We start from the raw sequence: 7,168 nt of genomic DNA on the forward strand, positions 1-7,168 counted from the left end.
TTATTGGATATGTAGGTCTACTATTCGTCTAGGCTAGACCTAGGAAACCTCATCTTCTTCATATCAGGTCAAGCCTCTTGAGTATGAGAATTTCAAGAACTTGATGCATCGATCTATCAGGTCTTCTTCATGACTTATGTTGAAGACTACCTCGAGCTTGGCAATACCTGAGCTCTAGTATCTGTGCATTAATTTGAAACCTTGAAAACAAAATATGCAGAATTGCAGATCATGGTGATATACGATTATACTTTCATTAGGTTTATATGAAAAAATAGCATTCTTTGAATCCTCAACGAAAGCAAGGGATGGTATTGAAAATGATTTAAGAGGTTTTTCGATTCCATTTCCTTTTGTTATATAAAAAACTGTGCATCTTTTTTTGTTAATTGCGGTCTATTTGAATTTTTAGTAGTCCATTTTACCTTTAGAACCAAATAAGGTAAATAATTCTAAATTTAGTAACTGAATCACAATTTTTGCTTCTTCTTTTTTTTTTTCAAATTCAAGTTCCAAAATCTACAATTCATCAATGATTATTTTTTCAGACATATAAAACTAAATGCATTCCTTATGAAATCAATAGACCTAAGATGTAGGTATTGAAACCACTGCAAGTGGCCTAGTGGTTCTTGCCTAGTTGGGTGTGCTCCCCAACCTAGGTTCGAACCCCGAAGCTGTCAAAGTGGCCAAGCACTGTGCTGCAATGCATAGTTGGAGCATTTCACATGCGCTGAAGGGGTTTATCTTGGGCCTAGGAAGCCTTTGGGTTCCCCTTGACAAAGTCAAAAAAAAAAAAGATGTAGGTATTGAAATATCAAATACTTATATACCTACATTATAGGATGAATAAAATTAGAACAAAAATTCAAACATTATTGGTTCAATACTTCAATTGTATCTATATAATAGGTATTTAAAGTTGTATAATAGAGATTTTACCTACCGACATACGAAGCAGGAAAAAAAAAATATAGAATATATTGCCAATTTAATCAAAAGGTACAAATATGTATATATAAAACCTATACCTAATTAAAAGATAAAAAGTGTGAAAGACAAAGTGGGAGATAATGAGATAACCTTAGGTATAGAGATATAGAGAAACTCGAATTTTTCTAAACTTGTGAAATCTTACTTATAAATAAGGCATGTAAATGTGAAATAAAAATGTCTAATGAAATTCTAGGACAAATGTAAACTATAATACCAGAATCGATTCTATATCAAAAGTAAGCAAAAACTTCTTACCAAGTTTATAATAAAGATAGCTGCAAATTGAAGAAGTCACGTTAGTAAGACCTAAAAATGAACTAAGAAGAGAGAAGCCACACAAAAAAGACAGATATGAGAGAAAAAGAAATAAACGAAGAAATGAGAAGTATGTGTTGGAAATAAGATATGCCTGGAAGAAGGAGAGGGGAAAAAAGAGACGATTCGGTAGGGAAAAAAGCAGGGAGGAGGAGGTAATACATAATACGCAAGATCAAGGAAAAATAAGGTCTTAATATATACTTTTGAACTCAATCAAGAAACTAAATAACTAATAATATAAATTAAAGCCAACATATTAAATTTGCTAATTTACATTAACAAGATTGCAATAATTTAGTATTACAATTAATATATTGATTTTTATTGTTTATTGTGCAAAATATATGGGAGCTTCTATTCATACCTCAAAAATTGGTATTTGTACCTCTTTTTTTTTTCCAAATTATAGTTGACTTTGTCAACTCATGCCAAATTACCAATAAGGACACAAAAGAGGGAAAAAAAATAAAACTTTTTTTTTTATAATGTTTTTTTAACCCCACCCCACCCCTCCCCTCCCATGATGTCAGTGAGGTCTGAAACTGTGACATCCACGATATCGGTTATCCTAGATAACCAATAAGTCACAACTCACAGACTAAAAAAAAAAAAAAGTCTCTTCTTACCTTTACAAACAGTATGTTTCGATGAGGCAATTCGCAAAATTCTAAGCTGTACATTGCCTATTATATTGCTGCTTGCGCTTTTTTTCCAACTCGAAGTAATTAGTAAATATGTGTCTCTCTCCAAGCTAAGGAGCATTATGTTGGACCGGCTTTGGAACACCATGACCACTTTTAGTATGGGCATCTGTACCGACTGTACGTAAATCATAATTAAGTGATGAAAACTTTGTATCAAAAAACTCAGTTTAATTAAAAATTTTGAGAATTGGGAGTAATATCTAAACATCTCATATAGCAGTATACCAACGTGCTTCTATATTCAATTGATTTAATGAAAAATACTGTATTGACTATCAACTGGAGATTTTTTTTTTTTTTTTTTTTTTGTGCATCTTAATTGTATGAAGAGTAAAATAGGATTGTGAAATCTTCAAAAATTGAATAAGGTTCGACTACTGATTTTGGAGGTATAAATAGAACGTAAAAGAAGAAGTTTTTATTGATTTTATTGGATGATGGGCGTTGTGGGAAAATTAGGGAGGTCTAGATAGCAAATTGGTTATCTATAAAAGTAAGTTGGAGGTCTATTAAGTTGGGAGGTTCAAATGCCAACTTTGGAGGTATGAATAGAAACTCCCTATATTAAATTAGGGTATGTTAGGGATGAAAAATTTAGTTGTTGAATCAGCAAGATAGAAAAGGAAATAAATTCAATGTGGCAGCTGAGTCATAAGACCGCAATTAACAAAAAAATTCATCCGGACTACAACCAATATGGAGTGTGAATGTCACACCCCGAATTCTGAATTTAAGTAATTCATATTCGAAGCATGAACCTCAAATACCCTGTTTATAATCTCAGAATTTTTTTCTCAAAATCAACTGCACATTACACCTCTCAATAATTACATAAACCAAATCCTCAAGCTACTTATTACAGTACACTCTCACCAAAACAAATTATAAAGCTCAAGAGAGCACAATTCTCCTCACAAAACAAATGCTATAAATCTAATACTAATACTCTAAACCGCACGATCACTGCCCTGATTCTCCTGACCTGTAAGACTACCCGCTACACAATTTGAATAGTGTACCGGGAGTTGCAACAACACAAAACCCGGTGAGCTTTTGACAGCCCGTATGAGTAAACAAGAAAGAACTGTTGATTTATTCAATTATATTTATTATAACTCAAGTGAGCAATCAACACACTCACAAGATAACTCCAAAAATCACAGAAACATATAAGTATATTCTCGATGCTTTCTTTTAAAACTCAACATTTGACTGATCACAACCAACAAATATTGCAACATTAATATGTGAAATAACATTAAAGCAAAGCATGCTTGATTCTCTTTTCACTAACACCTTCACATATTAACAATATATCACAAATATATATTTGATCAAAATAATATAAGTACACTTTTCTTTTTAGTGAATTTTCGGATTAACTGGTAACAAATCACAAATCCACGTACTAGGGTATGTCTACTATACCCAAAATACGGGTAAGCCGCAGCATACTAAGGCTACTTCCAAAGTATGTATACCCAAGGTCGGCTACTTCCTTCCTATGAGTATAATAGTGCACTATCTGTAGGGACTAGGGCCCAGGCTTAACGTCTCATAACACCAAAACATATTTACCAGTAATTCATTTAAGCACGGGGTTGTAGGAATCACCCGGCTTCACAACTGTACTTCTCAGACATAATCAAATTCACAAAATACAATCTTTATCATTTATAGATCGTATATATGTATATGTACACCCACATCAAGAGACATATTATTTCAAGATAAATCTTTATTTCTTAAAATAATTTCCACATAATCACATTTGGGCATATAAAATAGCTTTCACACCACATGATCAACATTTCATTATTCAACAATTAAAATGCGAGATTAATAGCTTGAATAATATCCAATCCATTCTCAATCATTTCATCACACCAATCACACATCAACCAATATATATATTCCACGTAAATATATATATACGTAATCATCCGCTCAGGGATGACCACTAATATCAACTATAGTTCAAGCATAAAAACCGTGAAATTCATTTGTATAATAAAATCATTTTACTTACCTATGGACCGTAGTTGATCAAGTCCATATAATTTAAAACAAATATTTATTCCACAAATATTTTCACACAATTGCGACAAAAATAAAGTAATTAAATTTATTCGGTTCGTAATATGAACCACGTGAGGTTTACTCACCTCTAATCCAGCTGCGTCTTCTAAAAAGCCAAATATATCAATCCGAATCGTCCACCAAATCAATCCATCGATCACCTAATCCAATAATGATCTTAACTTAGCCAACAACTCATAAACGTACTTAAACGATGATCCAACGGTCGGATTGAAATTAAACGATGATCCAACGGTCGGATCGAAATTATATGATGATCCAACGGTCGGATCCTCACGGATCGCCTTTAGGATCATCCTCCAATATTATCACGAAGATCCAACGGTCCAATCTTCCTGAATTGCCCTTACTAATATCTCCATAATTTTATATGAAAATCCGACGGTCAGATTCTCACGAATCGCCTTCCGAATTACTGTTTTACAATTATACGAAGATCCAACGGTCGGATCTTCGCCCGTGACCTCACAAAGTCATCGGTACAGTCATACGATCAACATATCTAAATTTGAAGCAAAGCCAATGGTCTGATCTTCGCAGATCGTAAACCGAAGATAAAACGTAAAAACCGTAAATAGTAACGTAAAAACGTAAATCCACTATTTATCAACTTTTTCTAACATGACTATGTTATATATCAAAACGCTCGTATGGATGCATAGATCATCGCCTAGATAATGAAAACTCGAAATATGGTCTGACGCGCCGCCACAAGCGGTGGTCAGTGGGCGGTCAACGCGGCGGTCAACGCGGCGGTCAACTCCGGGTCAACCACCTCCGATGGCAAAGCGACCAACTACAAACTTGTTCAAAATGAAAGGGTGATCGACTTCCATACTTGGAGCTAAGTCTGGTTTGGCCTAGATCGTCTTAGATCAAGCTTGGAAGTTGGATTAATCCTGTGCGTCCGATCAGATTTCAGATTAAATCAGAGACGTCGAAAAAGTCAAACCTTGATCTAGTGTTCTACACTCAAAATCGTGATGAAAGACTTACATGGGGATGATGTTACACCCCGAATTCTGAATTTAAGTAATTCATATTCGAAGCATGAACCTCAAATACCCTGTTTATAATCTCAGAATTTTTTTCTCAAAATCAACTGTACATTACACCTCTCGATAATTACATAAACCAAATCCTCAAGCTACTTATTACAATACACTCTCACCAAAACAAATTATAAAGCTCAAGAGAGCACAATTCTCCTCACAAAACAAATGCTATAAATCTAATACTAATACTCTAAACCGCACGATCACTGCCCTGATTCTCCTGACCTGTAAGACTACCCGCTACACAATTTGAATAGTGTACCGGGAGTTGCAACAACACAAAACCCGGTGAGCTTTTGACAGCCCGTATGAGTAAACAAGAAAGAACTGTTGATTTATTCAATTATATTTATTATAACTCAAGTAAACAATCAACACAGTCACACGGTAACTCCAAAAATCACATAAACATAAAAGCAAGTATATTCTCGATACTCTCTTTTAAAACTCAACATTTGACTGATCACAACCAACAACTATTGCAACATTAATATGTGAAATAACATTAAAGCAAAGCATGCTTGATTCTCTTTTCACTAACACCTTCACATATTAGCAATATATCACAGATAGATATTTGATCAGGATAATATAAGCACACTTCTCTTTTTAGTGAATTTTCGGATTAACTGGTAACAAATCACAAATCCACGTACTAGGGTATGTCTACTATACCCAAAATACGGGTAAGCCGCAGCATACTAAGGCTACTTCCAAAGTATGTATACCCAAGGTCGGCTACTTCCTTCCTATGAGTATAATAGTGCACTATCTGTAGGGACTAGGGCCCAGGCTTAACGTCTCATAACACCAAAACATATTTACCAGTAATTCATTTAAGCACGGGGTTGTAGGAATCACCCGGCTTCACAACTGTACTTCTCAGACATAATCAAATTCACAAAATACAATCTTTATCATTTATAGATCGTATATATGTATATGTACACCCACATAAAGAGACATATTATTTCAAGATAAATCTTTATTTCTTAAAATAATTTCCACATAATCACAAGTGGGCATATAAAATAGCTTTCACACCACATGATCAACATTTCATTATTCAACAATTAAAATGCGAGATTAATAGCTTGAATAATATCCAATCCATTCTCAATCATTTCATCACACCAATCACACATCAACCAATATATATATTCCACGTAAATATATATATACGTAATCATCCGCTCAGGGATGACCACTAATACCAACTATAGTTCAAGCATAAAAACCGTGAAATTCATTTGTACAATAAAATCATTTTACTTACCTATGGACCGTAGTTGATCAAGTCCATATGATTTAAAACAAATATTTATTCCACAAATATTTTCACACAATTGCGATAAAAATAAAGTAATTAAATTTATTCGGTTCGTAATATGAACCACGTGAGGTTTACTCACCTCTAATCCAGCTGCGTCTTCTAAAAGGCCAAATATATCAATCCGAATCGTCCACCAAATCAATCCATCGATCACCTAATCCAATAATGATCTTAACTTAGCCAACAACACATAAACGTACTTAAACGATGATCCAACGGTCGGATTGAAATTAAACGATGATCCAACGGTCGGATCGAAATTATATGATGATCCAACTGTCGGATCCTCACGGATCGCCCTTAGGATCATCCTCCAATATTATCACGAAGATCCAACGGTCCAATCTTCCTGAATTGCCCTTACTAATATCTCCATAATTTTATATGAAAATCCGACGGTCAGATTCTCACGAATCGCCTTCCGAAATACTGTTTTACAATTATACGAAGATCCAACGGTCGGATCTTCGCCCGTGACCTCACAAAGTCATCGGTACAGTCATACGATCAACATATCTAAATTTGAAGCAAAACCAATGGTCTGATCTTCGCAGATCGTAAACCGAAGATAAAACGTAAAAACCGTAAATAGTAACGTAAAAACGTAAATCCACTATTTATCAACTTTTTCTAACATGACCATGTTATATATCAAAACGCTC

The sequence above is a fragment of the Rosa rugosa genome, chromosome 2 (genome assembly GCF_958449725.1).
Source record: "Rosa rugosa chromosome 2, drRosRugo1.1, whole genome shotgun sequence".
Lineage (NCBI taxonomy): Eukaryota > Viridiplantae > Streptophyta > Magnoliopsida > Rosales > Rosaceae > Rosa > Rosa rugosa.